Source organism: Wyeomyia smithii, chromosome 3 (assembly GCF_029784165.1).
Source record: "Wyeomyia smithii strain HCP4-BCI-WySm-NY-G18 chromosome 3, ASM2978416v1, whole genome shotgun sequence".
In the NCBI taxonomy this organism is placed as follows: domain Eukaryota; kingdom Metazoa; phylum Arthropoda; class Insecta; order Diptera; family Culicidae; genus Wyeomyia; species Wyeomyia smithii.
Window position 1 is genome coordinate 197,523,771 of NC_073696.1, and position 19,122 is coordinate 197,542,892.

A 19,122-nucleotide genomic window follows, 5' to 3' on the forward strand; every position below is an offset into this window, starting at 1 on the left:
GGTAAGTGTTACTCGTGTTACTGTGGTTTTGTTGTTGTTGGAAATTAGTTAATATTTACTTCAACTCATAAAAAGTTGGCTTCGAAACAATTTTTTGTTCTTGCGTCTTTCTGTTGAATTTATAAAACCCTCTCTACACGATTTTTTGCTTCTCACAAAATCAAGCGGAAGCTTGACGGTTTTTCTTGGTCAGAGTTGAACATAAAGCAAATCCTAGCATTCCGCTGTCGACTATGTGAAAGGAAAAAAATCATTTTTGACGTGAGACTTTGTTTTCTATACTGAGGTACATTCTGTAAAATTGTTCCACCAGTTTACAAACATACAAACAATAACAGCATAACCACATGATGGATAACAATAACCAATATGTTGTTGGATAAATAAATAGTTGGACAATGTTGCAATACGTTAGTTATCATTATTATTTCATTGTTTAGCAGTGAACATTGACCTTGGTAAAATTTACGCGAACAATGAACCAATCACAGACGGCATAAAAGACACCAACCATCAACGGTGACATTCTCTATACCAGTATTAAGTAAAATGAAAGTCTCCCCGATAGATCAATTAATGTTTGTTTCCATGAACTTGGACTAATTTAATATCTCGATTGTAAAGGTTGTCTGAAAAGTTTGAAAGAGCCCTCTTTCTTAGGCAATTTGTTAACCTGCTGTTAGAATCTAATAAAAACTGATGTCTTTATAGAAAACATGCTGGTAAAGGCACCAGTACCGCACGGCGCACAGTACAGGTGAAGCAAAGCGCCACTGGTTTATGATTGCAGCGGCACACGATCTCTATTCGTGTGCAATCAAGGAAAAACTGCAATCCTGCTGCTGATGGTTTATCTCAGGAATATGGTTACCATAAAAAACATAAATTCTCAACAAGAATTTAACATTTTTGCAACGTTTAAGGTATAAGTTATTTTTATTTAATTTTATCTTCGATGTTCACCAAATAACCGTGACCGGCATAATATGGAAAGAATGAATTCTTAACCCTCTAGTGCCCAAATTAATTTTCAAACCGACTTCGAAAAAATCACTTTGAAATTTTATAAACATTTTCAAGTATTGATCGAAGCTTTTTAGAGGTTCAACTGAAGACTAAGGCGGCACTGGGCACTAGAGGGTTAACAACGCAAATTTATAAAAAAAAGTAAGAGCCGGCGAATGTTTTTGAATTTTTGGTCCATTTACTAAGATTTATTCCGAACCTTTTTTGCATTTCAACATTGTTAGATAATATTTTTTTTTTTAAACTTGACAAAAAATGCTGGCAAATGAAAAAAAACTTGTCAAGCAAAAAACGAAAATGATTTTTTTCAAACTTTAACTTTGTTGATTGCTACGATTTTTTGCTGGAACTTGTGGATAATTTTGTTTGACATGTCTTCGTATGTTTTCTTGTTAGTGAGCCTATGTATCGGCTTTGAAATTATTTTCAGAGTAAAGTTCATATAATAAATTTGATTCAGTCAGATTTATAAGGCAAAACTATCCATTAAGATTAACAAGGAAACCAGATGTGCAAATTTGTCTGCAAAACGCAGATTTTTAGAGTCCGTGTGCAGATTTTTATTGGTTCGCAGATATTTTCAGATTTTTAATAGTTTCTGCAGGTTTTTGCCAGAGTCTCTTTAGATTTACGCAGACTTTTACAATATGTGTGCAGATTTCCACAGACTTCTGCCTTCGTGAGCGAAATTTTTTCGAATCACGGATAGATATTTTTTCAGAGCTTTTTCTAGTTTTTCGAGTAGTTGCAGACATTTTTGAAAAACATTTAACATCTCTGATGATAACGTCAGTATTGCTGGAAGGAGAAACTCTTGGAACTTATTCAACAACTACGATACGCTTGTGCCGTGTCAAATGAATGTTGTTTGGACAAAAAACACTATATGCACAATCTCGCCAAGCGTAAACGAAATTCTTTCAAGTGTTGTTAAAAACATTTCCCAAGAAAGATTTTAAGGGAAGGCTGAGAAAAAAAACGTAAGTCACTGAACAAACGAACTGATTCTGTCTGCGGACTCCGTAGCCTTTATAAGTCCCGCGTCACTATTTCATACAAACCGTAGGGCTGTATACCTTGTAGTGTTCTATTAACTTCACGTTCGTTTACAATATGTTTCTTATTTTTTTGATTCTTAACCCAAAGTCATCAAATTACCAGTGCATTCTTCTTCAGTTCATCATAACATGTAAGAATAACGATCGGAACCATTACAGCAAATTGAAGCCAAAATGCCTTTACTCCAATGGAATTTCTACAATTAGTCAGCAATGTTCCCACCGCGGATAAACCCTGATGCCGTACCGCGTCATAACACCCCCACAAACACCGCTAACAGACTTCTTGCCGGACCACGGGGAGTGGGCACAAATTGATGGGAACCTCTCCCATTCAAACCTATTGTTTTGAGGTACTGCCATCGCCCGGTTTGCACTCTCACCACTTTTATCGGGTGCTGTTGAAAATTACCGCAAGGGAAGTCGAACGGACACTTGCTTGATCCAATTCACTGTATAGAGCGCTAATGTTGAACTGTTACCGTTGTGGTCATCGGCCGCTACATAATTCATATTTGGAATAGTTTAAAAAGTGCACGGAAGTCCCCAGATTCTACTGCCATTGTGATCGTACTGAAAGATTGCTTAATTCACGTTGCGTAAACCTTTGATCTATGGTTTGAAGCATTTAACATCAAAATATACGAAGGGTTGAGTTAGGTTAGGTTATTTAGCTGAGGAATTTCACGCAAACTTGTCTCAGATTTCAATGAAATTAGTTTGGTGATATTTTGTCATCATCTTAGAAAAATATACAGTCCACATGCTGTTCTCACATTTGCATTCGCGATAAAAACTGTTGAAAAGGGCCCGAATTACACTATCCTAACTGTGACGTTCTGGATTGTAGTCAATAAAGCCTTCATTCGTAACGAGAAACAAAATTCTACGGTGAAATCTCGCTCTGGAAAGCTGTATAGTGATTGATTGACGAAGTTTTTATGAGTTAAGGATGATAAAATTTACGCCATGGAGAATATTAGACAACTTCTAAAACTGGCGTTCTTCACTGCGATATACTAGAACATAATATCAGAATATTTTATGACAAGCAATCAAGTTTGGCATGCAATCTGCACTTATGGTAGGAGAAGTCAAACTGCCATCACCATCACAGATCGACTTGAACTGTCCTACAGTACGGTCGCATTTTACCAACAGCTTGAGGAACTGATAAGTCCGGGTATTGAGAATTAAACTGCACAAATCATTTAATGCTCCGTCAATGTCAGCACTATTTTGTAAAAGAATATTACAATTCTAGCTTTCTTCGATCGTTGTACGATATCTATCCCAATTGGCCTTGTGAAAATTAAACACAGACCTAGTGGAATTGAAAACAGTTTCGCGGGATATGGAAAATGTTACAGCAAGATAAACATAATCAAAATCAGCATGGGTTAACAACTGCATAAATGACTTTGATTTGTTAATACCAAATCAATTGTGGATGGATTTCTGACAGAAGAAAAACATGTAGGACCATTTCAGATCGACTTGAACTGTCCTACAGTACGGTCGCATTTTACCAACAGCTCGAGGCTATAGACCGTTCCGATAATTATAAATACACTTACGATCAACCGTCATTTCAAATAACGTGCAGTATTCAACCAAACGTCGGCTGCGTCCTGTTGTTAACATCCAAAAGAAACAGATGCTGTCATTTTTTCTAACATTTAGTGCGAAATTTTGAAAATGCGTGGCCTTTCTCCCGAGCAAAGAAAGCGAATTGTGCACAAATGGGGCATTGTGAGTGGTCTTTCTATAAGAAAATTAGCCAGAGAAGAAGGTATAAGTGTCGGAGCAGTTCAAACCGCATTGCGGAAGTATTGTGAAGAGTGCACATTTACTGATGTCCCAAGACGTGGTAGAAAACCCGGGCCTGTTGATCCCACAATGGACAAAAAGGTTAAGGAATACTACAAGCGGCATCCTTCAGTATCAGTACGAGATGTGGCGAGAAAGCTTGGAACCTCGGCGAGTAACGTTATGCGTGCCAAGGGAAGAATGGGTCTGCAGACCCATCGGAAGCAGAAGCAGCCAAAACGAAATCCAAAACAAGCTGAATCTATGAAACCGAGAGCTCGGAAGCTTTATGACAAACTTCTGACCAACAAAATGGGGTGTGTTATCATGGATGACGAAACCTACATAAAACTGGACTATAAGACTCTGCCAGGACCGCAATTTTATACATCACCGAAGGGAAAGGATGTCCCTGGACCAGTGAAAGCCATTTACACCGAAAAATTCGGCAAGAAGGTAATAGTTTGGCAGGCCATTTGTGAATGTGGGAAAACATCTCGTCCAATTATTACAAATGACACAATGAATGGTACGTGAGAGAGTGTTTGCAGAAGAGGTTGTTACCAATGGTTAAGCAGCATAACAATCCTCCAATCTTTTGGCCCGATCTTGCTTCCTGCCATTATTCTAAGGATGCACTAGGGTGGTATAAAACAAATAATGTCACATGTGTCCCAAAGGAGATGATCCTCCAAACTGCCCTGAAATTCGCCCTATTGAAACTGTTTGGGTATTGACCAAGGCAAAGCTGAGGAAATATGTCAAACCAGCGGACAATGTTGAAAAATTTAAAAAAGATTGGCTTAAAGTGGTAAAAATGGTCGGAGAACACACTGTGCAAAAGCTTATGAGTAGTGTTAAGAGAAAAGTTAGAGAGCTCGCGTATCCTACGAAAAATAATCCCAACTTGAATTGAAACTGGAAAGAAAACACTTATTATCTATATTTCAGAATAAAATGACTCGAAAAATCCTGAATTATTTGTTTTATTCAAGAAAGAAGATGTATTTATAATTTTCGGAACAGTCTATAAAGCAACGAGAGATATTGAAATTTTGTTTCGCTTTCAACAGGCAATCTTTTCAAAAACGAAACGCAAAGTAATAAATTTATTTTTAACGTTAACGAGTGTTTAGTGAGTAAATTTGGTTTGAGATATTTCTACTTAAATTCTATAGTGAAGTGAAAGTGAAGTGAAGTTTTCCAGTTATGCCTGGAACAAATAAAAAAGCTCGCCTTGATGCGGCTTCAAGGAAACGTGAGGCATCTCCTCCAAGTGACACTGAAATTTCGACTAACAGGTATGATATTCTTTTTTCCGTTGGGGATCAAGAATTTCAAACTTCTCATACTGAGCAGAAAGCCGTTATGAAGAACGTTCCTGAGACTTTTTTACTCAATATAAGACATAATTTGACTGCCACTTTCAGATATTAGCGCATTACCATTAATGCTCAGACATACTCGATATTATTTTGCTTTGTGAATTATACTAAAACCATGCCAAAACCGGTTTCGTAGAATCACCGCTTTGGGCTCAGTTTTTGTCCGATTCAAGATCTGTTTTTTAAAAAAGATGGGTAAGAGGATGCTAATATGTGGACAAACTCTTAGAACTTCGATAGTAGGCTTTAAATCAATATGACGTAAAAATAAATAATCGAAAATTTCCGATTTTTCAAAAATTTAGAATGGCGCCATTGTTGCCCTTAAGTTGAAATATGTTCAAACTTGGGGAAATTTAGTTTTGCATCAAAATACACAAAAAAATTATATAGATTATATATAGAAACCAAGGCATTATTGTATATAGAAACCTAGGCAGAAAAAAGTTAATTTTTGTTGCACTGGGTAATCAAACTACTTTTCAACTTTCCTGCATTTGGGCGGATGCGAGGATAATTTTCCAATTATCTGCTGTAAGAACCGAGAGCCAAGAGACGTAGCTCTACGTCAAAATTGACAAAATTGCTACTACGAGTTCTTTATTCAACTTTGTTCAAAAAGTTTTGCTCTATCTTCGAAGACCGCCGATTTATAAAATGCTGTGTCACTACAGTGCAGTGGCGGCGACAGAGGTGAACGAGGCGTCGCACAGAGGAGTAACTCGAGTGAAAACCTTGCCAAAATTATTTTCGCTGCTATTTAGCAATATTTTGGGAAATATTTAAGTGAGAAGTGGAAATGGCTGGTTCGAGTATTATATCAAAAAGTAACTCTAAATATCACACACACACAACTTAATGTTTACATTTTCATAGCCTATGTGGCTTCATTAATGTTAGTGAGCAGATGAAGTGATACGCTCGAATTATTTGTTTTCGCAAAACGGGCAGCGAAACAAATTGAAGAATTTACCAGAAAAATGATGTAGTAAAATATCTTCTTTTAGACCTATCTAGCAATGGGCGATCTTTGAACAAAAATCGATCCTCCTGCATCGATTAATCAAAATCAATAAAATCAATTCATAAGAAAATCGAGCCTGAAAAATCGATTTAACAAAAAATCGATTTTTGTTCGGTATAAGCTTTTTACGACTTTTTTTTGGCTATATTTATGGAGATTTTGTTTTGTTTGCGTTTTCTGGTTTATTAATCATGTTCATCGAGTTTTCGTACACAACATCTACTAACGATACGGCTTTTTTAGTTTATTGCCATCTTCTTTAACCGCGTGTACTCTTAGCGTTTTTTTTCTACTAAAAGTTTTCGTTGTCGCTCATCCCATAGACCATTTCACGAGACGTTTGGGAACTTGATTCATGAACGAAATTTTGACCGAAAGTTTGGAACCGCTGACATAATGCACGTGAAAGCATCAAGAACATCAGCAGGACCCGTGGTCTATTGTTTCGGATGCACTAAGAGCAATCCAAACCTGTATACAGTCAGTTTTTTTTACGCGGGGATACGTACCTCGTAAAAAACGCATAATAACCGCGGTAATTCGAAAATCCGCGTAAAAAAAACGCGCTCATTCAAAAATCCACGTAAAAAATCCTTTTTTATTTTAAAAATCCGCGTAAAAACCACGTTTTTTTTTAAATCCGCGTAATATAGTCCAGAAAGAAGAGCTTTAGAAAACACCCGAGACGCTCTAGAACTGTTATTTAAAATTGTCCTCTTTGACGGTCATTCCGGATCTTTCTGTGGGCGGAGGGTATTTGTTGGACTAAGTCTTTTACTAGATAAACACTTAAACGTTTCTGGTTCCAAACCCACCTTAATTCGGAAATTCGCGAAAATTGTTTTGAATTAGTGCGGTGTCGCGTAAAAAAACGCGTTAATTCAAAAATCCGCGTAAAAAACCGCGTTAACTCAAAAATCCGCGTAAAAAACGGGTTGTTTAGTTATTCACGGATTTCCGATTTTTATATATCATCCAAAAGAGTGTAATTTTTTTAAGCAAAACGTGATTTTTTAAAACTTTATATCATTTTCCTTCGGTTTTTAAATGAAAAATAAAAATTCGCTCTAAATCGTTACAATGACAGTTGGTAGATGGGCGAACTGTCATTGTAGCGGTTTCGAGCAGATTTCAAGAAGTTTTAAATCGTGAATAAAAAAGCGAATAGAATTTTTTTTAAATCACGTTTTACTTGGAAAATTCAGATCATTCAGATGATGTGGAAAACTGATATAGCTGAACAACCCAATTCATAAAAAAATCGGAACATCCGCAGAACAAACTCAAATAAACAAAAATGGCGAGCGCGACACCATGCAGAACAGAATACAGCACGGCATATACACGACCATTCAATTCAACTTTTGCAATATTTGAGTTACGAGTACCCCGCTACTCATAGTTGAAAAATAAGCGCATATGCCTTTTCTACCTAAATCAAAAAATTGGTGCTTGATAGTAAACACCCACAACGATAGTAACAACGTCCCTACGGAAGCCAATTTTCAAAAAGTGCACTTACAGAGGTAGCAAATATGAAATAATGTTGGCTAATATCCAAAATGGTAAATTCAATATCCAATGCAATGCAAAATTTCAGCTAAATCGGAATTCAGGAGTATTTGGCCTAAATTTCACTTTCTCGACTTATGAAGAAAAGCACAGTTTGTAATAGTTTTTTTTGTGCCAAATGTCTTATGCCTTGTTCACACTATAGCAGATATCACGTGATATCGCGTATCTTGAAACATACATACATCTAGTTTTCACGGAAAATTTGGGGTATGGGATTTGAAATCAAGATGGGTGATATTACATCATGTCAACTGGTTATTAGAAATGTATAAAACGTCGAGGTCGGGTGTTATCCAAAAAATCTAAATTTTGCTAACTGTTCGTGAAGGCGAAATTTTGAACACTACTTCTAAATAAAACTGTCAAAGTCAATTTCCATTGCCACCCCAATGTACACCAATCAGATAGTAATGATTGTATACAATAAATGTCAAACTTTCGAGACGGTTTTGTGGTCTGGTAATTTATATTCAGTTCGAGGTGCAAACTTGTCTCGTCGTTCTTTTCATCCTCGCTAGGGATGGGCGAACGGCTCACGAGGCGTTCATATGAACCGGTTCTTAGGAAAGAGCGAAAGAACGAACGGCTCACGAAAAAGAACCACGGTTCTTTGGGCGCACCAGAACTGTTTGGTTTGCGCGAACCCGAAGTTCACTGAGACAACACGAACTGTCAACGCTCGTGAATCATTGTGAACCATGAGTCGTTTTAGAGCCGCTCTTGCAAAAGAGCCGTTTCACCCACCCCTAATCCTTGATATATTTCACAACGCATGCGTATTATCCAAATTTCATACGGGTTTGTCTATTGATGTCGCGTTTACAAAGGCAAAAAATGGTTACTGCGTTAAAAATACTGGAGGGACTTAATTTGGCTGCGGATTGTTCTTTTTCAACTCGACGACAAGGTTATCCAGCTTCCCTGACCTACAGAAAACGTCAAAATGGGCTGCGTGCACTATACGCCATTACCGTTCGTGAAAAGCTGGATATGCTGGAAATGGGGGTGGTGACATACTCATGTGAAAAGATGTCATGGACGTAGACAATTGTTTGAACCAACAAAAACATTTGAAATGCTTTTTTCTCGGTTTCATGTCTATTGAATTTTAGCCCATTATTCAACTATGGACATCCCGGTAAAAAATTGACACATTTTTCAGATCAGTGTCCGAATTCCGAGCACACACTTCTTCGGAGAAGAAAAAAATTTCGTATACTATCAATAAAGAAATTTTCTTCTCTTCAAAGAAAAGTGTTCTCGGAATTCGGCCGCAGATTACGTTGGCAACAGTAAATGCAATCACTATTGTTTTCAATCCGTTTTGCACACATTTATTTTTCAGGCGGAAAAAAACGATCTTGCCATCCAAAGGATCGATTCAGCAGAAGATCGCGCGCAGAGAAATCGATTCAAAAAATCGATGAATCGACTAGAAAAGATCGATTTTGCAAAAATCGGTTCGATCTTGCCCATTGCTAGACCTATCAATTTGATGCTCACAAATTATATGATGCCTCGTGGAGCCTACGTAGGTTGGAAAAAGCCTTTTGTACGGAGTGTTATTTACCTGGATTATTGATTCTGTGCATCAAGTTATTTTTGAGTTAACTTAAATTAGTTGAAATTCATTCACTAAACTAATCTCATTTCATCTTTGTTGAGCTGAAACACTGTTTTAGGTGTGAGGCAGGCACCCATCAGGGTACCCATCAGGTTTTTTTTTTAATTTCCGTGTATGCGTGAACACTTTGCGTCAAAATACGTCAAAAACAACATTTTTCAAACGGGTCGCAAATGCCAATCCGGACGTTACCGGATGAGATATTTGCGAGGATGTGTTCGTGATGTTATGAACTTCCATTCCTCCGATGATTATATGATCGGATTCCGCGAGATTTGATAACTTTTTTAATATTGAAAATGCTAGAAAATACGTAAAAATCACTAATTTCTAAAACTTCTTAAGAGTAACTATAATTTTGAAATTTCGGAATTTCTATCAACCGGTTCATTAGCATTGAACATGAAGAACTCATTTGCTGCAAAATATTGATCAATTGTCATTTTTTTGATGCCTGGCACAACTTGTTACTATAAATGGTTCGATTCCCAAAAAAATGCTTGAAAATTTGTCAATGTTTACAGCGCTCCCAGCATATGATGATACCGTTTAACGTTCATCGAGTGATGGCATTTTGTGGAGCATTTATTTAAGCTGCAGGAAAAAATATAGCGGCACCAAAAAGCGACAAAATTTTTTTTTCTTATTTTGGCCAGCTTTTTGTTCTAGGTACTCCTCTGTGCGTCGGTTTCGTCAAACATGGAGAACAGATCAAGCGGGTCATTAGGTGAAGGCCGATCAGTGACCATTTATGCGTGTTGAAAATCTCCGAAATTCTTCCGTTCCATTATTGGTGGGCACAGCTTCCAAGCTACCAGTAATGAGAATAGCTTGAGGTTGGTAAACTTCGACGCAGCCAGAACAATGGCAATCTGTAACACATACTTTGCACTAAAAGATATCCAGAAACACACATAGCAACACCGCAATGGCGAAGCCTGCTCTCAAATTGACCATATTCTAGTTGAGGGTCGGTGTTTCTTATATGTCATCGATGTGCGGTCCTTCCAAGGCTCAAACGTCGACTCAGACCATCATCTCGTGATAGGAACGATTCGCTGGCCAACGTATACAAGACGAGCACTTCAAGGAGTATACGATTGAACATGCAGATGGAGCTGCTGCTGGGTACAGGAAAGTTGATGAGCGGATGGGTGAACCGATTGTGGAGACCTTAACGAATAGTGGAAGCACATGCGCGATACGGTCAGCAATACAGCGCGAGAGGTGTTGAGCACGACCGCAAAAATCACACGCAACACGTGGTTTGATGCGGAATGTTAAGACGGACGAGGAAACCGGGCTCGTGCTCGTACGATGGTGGCAGCATATCGTGTGATTCGTCAGATATGGGGAAGTTATCGAGAGGGTGAAGCGACCGTAAAGAGACTCCATAAACGCATGAAATGTGACCACTGCGAACGATCTTTTGCGGAGGCGGAGTCTTGCTCCTCCAAGCCAACAAGAGAAATGGCAGTAAACGGAATCAGGAACCGGATTAGATGGATTGGTCTCAAGAACTATCTTTACCGGGCTGTCGTCCAACATCCTTACGACATACCCAGCCTACGGCAACCAACTAATCTTAGCGGTGTGGACGGTAGATGGCTGCCCAAGAACCTCATTTAGTTTGTGGTCCATTCACCTTCTCCACGTTCCGTTCTTTATCTGCAGACCACCGAAGATAATACACAACACCTTCCGCTCGAAGACCGCATAGGCACGTTGGTCCTCCACAAGCATAGTCCATTTATCCTGGCCGTCGAGGACTACCAATCTGATCAGGGTCTTGTAAATGGTTAACTTAGTGCGACGACGAATTCTCTGCTGGTATCATTTTCGGCAGTTACCAGTGAGCCCAGGTACACGAACTCGTCGACCACCTCGATTTCATCACCACCAACTTGAACTCGAGGTGGGAGGTTAGCACTGTCTACTCGTGAACCCCTTCTTTTCATGTACTTCGTCTTCGATGCATTGATGACCAGTCCAAACCGTTGGGCTTCGGCCTTCACGAAGGTTCGAGCCACAATGTTGAACAGACTTTTGGAATACCGTGCCACTCGTGTTAATTGCCGCTCTTCTAATGACACCTTCCAGGGCAATGTTAAACAGTTGGTACGAGAGACCATCACCTTTCCTTAAACCTCTTCGGGGTTCTAAGGGGCACGGGAGTGTCTCCGATACGCGAACTACACACATTACTCGATTCATCGTTGCATTGACCAACCGCGATAGTTTGTCCGGAAATCCGTAGTCGTGCATATTTTGCCATAGCTGCCGATTTGACATCGATGAAAAAGTGGTGTGTGGGCACGTTGTGTTCGCGGCATTCCTGCATAAGCTGCCGGACCGCGAATACTTGATCCGTGGTGGCGCATGCACCCATAAATCCTTCCTGGTAGTGCCCCACGAACTGCTTCGCAAATGGTGATAGTAGACGGCAGAGTATTTGGGAGAGTACCTTGTAGGTGACGTTCAGTAGAGTGATTGCCCGGTAGTTGCAGCACTCCAAATTGTCGCCCTTTTTGTAGATGGGACACATAATACCTTCCATCCACCCCTCGGTACTCGTTCTTCCTTCCAAATCTTGACAATGACCCAGTACACGGCTCTAACCAGTAGGGTGGGACAAAAAATAAATGTTAGCTCCCATGCACTTTTCGTGTTCCTTATGGGTCCCATAACAACTGTGTAACTTTTCAGATCGATCGGTGAAACGCCCGATTTGCGCCCGATTTTTAAAGTTTCCATACGATTTTATATGGGAAAAACCACTTTTTCAAAACTTGTTCTCTAGAAATTCCCAGTTGGGTCCTAAAAATATATCGACACATGATATTTGTAGGAAATTTTCCTGGAAAAAACTCTTCTGAAGACCGTAAGGCGCTACGATGCTTGTAGAAGCAGCTATTCACCCCAAACTGACTGAATGTCTGACGGACGGCTCACCATTGAAATTTTCCAGCAACACTGCTACAGCATGCTGCTATTGCAGACTTGCTTAAGTATGAGAAATAATTTCGCGTGGAATCAATTTTCAAAGTGTCATTTTTGCTCAGAGCATCTTCGGGGAAGCCTCCAAGATAAATTTAAGCGATATCATTTCTCATCACATGGTTGAATTTGCAACAGCAGTATTGCTAGTAAAATTCAATGGTAAGCCGTTTTTCAGATATTCAATCAGTCTGGGGTGAATATCTTTTTTCACAAGCAAGGTAGCGTGTTTTTTCCCATATAAAATCGTATGGAAGATTTAAAAATCGGGCGCAAATCGGGCGTTTCACCGATCGATCTGAAAAGTTACACAGTTGTTATAGGACCCATTAGGAACACGAAAAGTGCATGGGAGCGAAAAAATTACACCATCGCTTTTTTCCCATATAACCGTGTCCCAGTCTACTAACCAGTGTTTCTCCACCGTATTTCAACAGCTCGCTTGGAAGTTGGTCTAGCAGCTGTATTGTTTTCAAGCCGGCAAATCTCCTTCACCATCTCCAGGAAATCGGGGGCTGGTATCCTATAGTCTACTGCTCGTGCACCAAGATCAGTTGCCATCAGGGTTGATATTTGTTGACACTCTTGAGTGAAAGTGAAAAAAAGCATCCATAAACGTTATTTTTTTACAATCCTTTCAGAGTTCTCCCTTCCCGCTTTTTGCATGGAAGTGAACTATCAAAACACCTCATTATATTTCATGCGATGGAAGCAAGACAACAAAATCAGTTTATCAGTTAACAAAGATTGTCAAGGCATCGGTCAGTGTCAGTGAAAAAGTGCTTCAGTGAGGTTCATTTTGGTTGAGTGGACTGTTTGTTTTTCTTTTTCGCTTTGAAGTGAAGATCATTTGGTTGGATTTGTCGTCAAATTTTAATCCGCAACCGTAAACGAAGCGCGCGATCTTTTTCATCTGAGTATAACAGCAGTAATTTTCGAAGAATTTTGCTGGGGAAAATTAATTTTATCAGCACTGGTTGCCATACCGTCCCCGCGCTCTACTGCATCGCCGTTTAGATGCATATCGGAGTGCTGCTTCCACCTTTCGATCACCTCACACTCGTCTGTAAAGAGGTTGCCGTCCAAGCTCCCGCAGATATCGGCTTGCGGCACGTAGACTTTACGGGAGCTGTTCAGCTGCTCGTAGAACTTCCGAGTGTAGTTAGCTTAGTGTAGCTATTGTATCGCTACGCGATTCCGTTCCTCTTGCTGGCGCTTCTCCTTTCGGAGGACTGAGTTTTGGATGTTCCGTGCCTGTCGGTATCGTTCCACGTTCGCTCTCGCACGGTGTTGCAGCATTCTCGCCCGTGCTGCGTTCTTTCTCTCGACTAACTGTTTGCATTCGCCATCAAATCAGTTATTTCTATGATTCGGAGTCCTCGTACCTAGTAACGCTACAGCAGTGCTACCTAAGGCGGATCGGATGCTCCTCCAGCCATCTTCAAGAGTAGCTGCGCCAAGCTGCTCTTCCGTAGGTAGCGCTGCCTCCAGATGCTGAGCGTATTCCTGAGCAACTCCGGCGTCTCGCAGTTGCTCAATATTTAGTCGCGGCGTTCGACTTTGGCGGATGTTGTACACCGTCGATAGTTCTGAGCGCATGCACACTGCTACTAGGAAGTGGTCCAAATCTATATTCGCACTGCGTAAGTGCGAACGTTGATAATGTCGGAGAAGAACCTGCCGTCGATTCGATTCTCTGTCTGTTGGTCGGGTGATCTCAAGGTGGATTTGTGGATATCTTTGTGGGAGAAGAAGGTACTTCGGACTAGCATACCACGGGAGGAAGCAAAGTTTACGCACCGATGGCCGTTATCATTGGACACAGCGTGCAGGCCTTTGGGTCCGATTACCGGTTTGTACATTGCCTCCCGTCCTACCTAGGCATTCATGTCCCCAATGACGACTCTCACGTCCCGTCGCGGACAGCTATCGTAGACCTGCTCCAGCTGCGCGTAGAACGTTTCCTTCTCTTCATTGGGTCTTCCTTCATGTGGGTAGTGCACGGTAATGATGCTGCAGTTGAAGAACCGGTCCTTCATCCTCAACTTGCACATGCTTGTGTTGATCGACTGCCACCAAAGCACGCGTTGGCACTTCTTGCCGAGTACTCTGAAGCCGGTTCCCAGCTCTCTGGCGGTACCACAACTTTGGTAGAAAGCAGCCGCCCAGTGCCCGCTTTTCCATACCTTCTGTTCTGTCCAACAAAGTTCCTGCAGCGCTACGACTTCGGAGTTGCGTGGATGTAGCTCATCGTAGATAATCCTGCCGCATCCTGGATAGCAGAGCGATTTACGGTTTCACGTCCCAAGTTTCCAATCGTAGTCCTTATTTCGTTGCCTAGGTCCATGCCGATTGTTTCGATTCGTATCGCATAGAGTCCGTGATTAAGAATCCTGCGAAAGAAACCTCAGTATTCCCTAGGATTCCTCACATTGAAATCCTTGAAAAAGAATCCTCAGAAATGCCCTGTATATGGGACAAGGATTCATGAATGAGAATCGTAAAAAGAGAATCCATCGGATTCGAAAGCTCTCATTTCAAAGGATTCTCGGAATTGGAAACGCCCGGACGAACACGAGAACGTGTTATAAGAATTTTTCGGATACGAAACCTTTCACTTTAACCGTTTTGTGCTAAACGGGGTTCCCGAGTACCGACATTAAAATTCTTGTATCTTTTGCAATTTTCATCCGATTTCGATGGTTTTAACACCAAAACTAACTTTTCTACTTTCAAATTAGCATCAGCGGTGCCCCGAAAGAGTTCTCTCTTTTTTTGCAACTCCGGTTTTCCGGAAACTGAGGAACTTCAAGAATATTTGAACAAAATCTGACAATTGTGCAATTCTACGAAAAAAACGGCCTACAATTTAATCGACTATTTTTAATTCGGCTGAAACTTTGCATAGACGTTTATATGTAAAAAAGATGCCATTTTGTGTTTTTTTCTTGCAACGCTATTTAAAAATGCTATGTATTGAAGGTTACAAATTATCATTTGTAATATTACAAATATTTTAGAGCCATCACAATTTGTGACTTCTTCGGCAAAGTTGTACATGACAATTTTGTCTTTCCGAAAAAAATATACACTCTGAAATTTTTTTATTGTTTTAAGGAAAAAGTTAAAAAACAAATTAAAAAAATAATTATCTGAACAAGCTCAAAATTTCATAAATGGCCTAATACCACAGAATATAGATATTTTCGGAATCGGGGTGTTGCCCAAAGACCGAAAACTGACTCCAGACAGTTGGATTCCAAAATGGCGACTACCGGTTTCTGGGAAACAATAAAAAGTTGTCGAATACCACCCAATATGGGTACTTCCGGAATCAAAATGATGTCCAGAGACACTGCCTGAAAACACTGCGAAAGGCTTGAAATAATTTAAAAGTTGTTTTATAAAAATTGGAAGTCGCCATCTTGCTATTCAAATTGATATCAGGGGTCGTTTTACAGTCTCTGGACGTCTTCCCGGTTCCGAATATACCAATATTGAATGGTATTTGACCTTGTTCTATTTAATTGTTTTTATGGTCACTAGAAGCGCCAGTGGATTCTATTCCGGAAGGACCAAAATACCCAAAACCATACGAATTACCTGTTAAAGTAATTTTATGTATCTTGAACCAATAATTGTTAGATTTTGTCCAAATATTTATGAAATTCCTCAGTTTCCGGAAAAACGGATTCCCGGTAATGAGAGAATTCTTGGGCACCGCTGACGCTAATTTGAAAGTAGATAGGTTACTGGATCTTTTGGTGCCATCGAAATCAAATGAAAATCACAACAGATATAAGAATTTCGAGCACAAAACGGTTGAAGTCAAAGGTTTCGTATCCGAAGAATTCTCAGAACACGATTTTCACTCAAGAATCCCAGTCCCATATAAAAGGCATTCTTGAGGATTCTTTCGTCAGGATTCCTTATTGCGGACGCTTTACGATTCCAATGTGAGGAATCCTAGGGAATCTATGCGAAAGCTATGGGTGCGACTAACGTATATATGAGGTTATTTATTTATTTATTTATTTATTTCGTCAATCATATATATAGACTGGTTACAATAATTTCTAAACTATACACGAACATAAAAGAAATTAATTTTGTGTCCTCAGCCTCAAGGACTTGAAATACTGTTTTAGTTTATACCGGGACATCGTAAAGTCAATGGCTTCGCAGTGTTGATTATAAGAATTCATCATACTATTTATAGGTCCATTTTAAGAACAAATAAACTACGGTGTCGAAGTTGTCGAATGGGTGCATAAAAGTTCAATTTAGAAAGTAGTACTGCTGAGTCAACGTTCTGCGAAACGATATCGTTTACAAATGAAGCCATCGCGTACTCTCGCCGTTCTTTCAATGTTTGAATGTCAATCAACATGCAGCGTGCTTCATATGACGGAAGACGATGTGCGGTCCAGCCTAGCTTACGAAGAGCATATAGTAGAAATTGCTTTTGTACTGATTCTATTCTTTCTTCATGTACGCCAGGACGAGGAGACCACACAATGCTACTGTATTCCAGTATTGACCTCACATAGGCAATATACAAAGTTTTGATAGTGTACGGGTCTTGAAAATTGTAGCAGAAGCGTTTGATGAACCCTAACATGTTGTTTGCCTTGTGTATGATAGTGTTATAGTGGTCGATGAAATTAAGTTTAGAATCTAAAATTATTCCTAAATCCCTAACTTTATCACATTTCTTCACATTCTGATCCCCTAATGCAATTACAATTTTGGGTGTTGTTAATTTTCTGCTAAAGGATAATACATTGCATTTTTTTACATTTAATTCAAGTAGGCTTTTCTTACACCAGATGTAAAATGTGTGGATTTCATTCCGAAATACATTTATGCCTTCTTGACTTTTTATTTCCAAAAACAGCTTCATGTCGTCGGCATATATTAGAACTTTAATATTTTTGAAGATGAAGGAAATGTCGTTTACGTACAAAATAAAAAGAAGTGGTCCTAAGTGGGAGCCTTGGGGAACACCTGAAGTAACTTGAATGGGATTTGACTTTTTTCCATTAAATTTTATTATTTGTTGCCTGTTTGTTAAATATGATTCAAGCCACTTCAGGAGACCAGACTCAATTCCAATTTTTTGCAGTTTAAAAAGTAGCATTGGTATGTCAATACGATCAAATGCTTTGCTAAAGTCTGTATAAAGAGCTTCAACATGGTTCCCATTATCCATTGCATTCAATGAGTAATCTACGAATTCAAGTAAATTTGTGGATGTAGAGCGGCCTTTGAAGAAGCCGTGTTGTTTGTCAGTTATTCGATTTTTGACAATTGCCTCAAAGAGTTTAGGTATGCAAGAGATAATAGCGATTCCACGATAATTACGTATGTCAGATTTACGCCCAGATTTGAAAATAGGCACTAAAAATGAGCTTTTCCATATATTTGGGAAGACTCCAGTTTCCAACGACATATTGAACAGCCAGAACAAAGATTCTATTCTAACCGGGACGTCAGTCATGTCGAATAGCCTGTCCTCGTTAGAGTCAGTTGTTCAAATTTGTATTTCTGTTCGCATATTCAAAGAAGTTTGTTCGCATTCTAAGAGGTTGAAACAATTTCGGCTTGATGCTAGGACGCAAGGTCCATGTACAGTCGCAGTGTTCAGTTTACTTTGGTGATACCTATATATATTTTATTTCTGGTCTTTCTGAAACATATCATTTGAGGTTCAGATCAGAGGAAGCCAAAAAAAGGGGAATCTAGTTTTCCTGAAATATAATAAATTTTACATTAAGCGTCTTAGTAGAATAGAATAAGCTATTGAGAATATGCAATGTTTCCGTTTAATTCTACTAGTACTACAAAAAATCGAATATCGCTGAAATCGTCCGCAGATACATATTTCGGTTGTTACTTATAACTATCTTCAGTGTCTATGTGGACTGCTGAAAAAGAATCTTTTCAAGAGAGAAATTTTCATTTGTTAACCATCAGTTACATGATTGTTTGGTCAATATCAATTTCAGACATAGATTTTGTATACTTCTTAAGTAGAATTACCAAGTTACAGGAATGAATTAGGAAGTAGAACACTCTGAGAAAGAAATAACTAACTTTCTCAGAAACGCAATTTGATCCAAAACGGGAGCAAGTTTACCGTCTCTCGTGATGAGTATAATATTCTTTATGATGCTGGTTAGATTCTTCAATTTCATCTCGAAATGCGATAGACACATTACGACACGTTTTCCTCAGTCTTATGTTATACACTCAGTTTTTTACGCTGGGAATACGTAGCTCGTAAAAAACCACGTTAAATACGCGGAAATGATATCTGCGTCGAAAAACCGCTGTAATCCGAAATCCCGCGAAACATGGTTGATTCGAAAATGCGCCTAAAAATACGCGTTCATTCAAAATACCGCGTAAAAAATATCCTCGTAAAAATATTCTGTCCGGATCGCAGAGACGATTCCTCTCACGATTCTGTCGCCAAGTCGACGAGATTCCTAAATTTTGATTCTTGAGGTTTTCCATAAGCGATTCGAACAGATTCTGTCCATATCGCAGAAACGATTCCTTTCACGATTCATTTGGATTCTGTAGGATTCTTGAGAAGGTTTTCCATATGCGATTCGTATA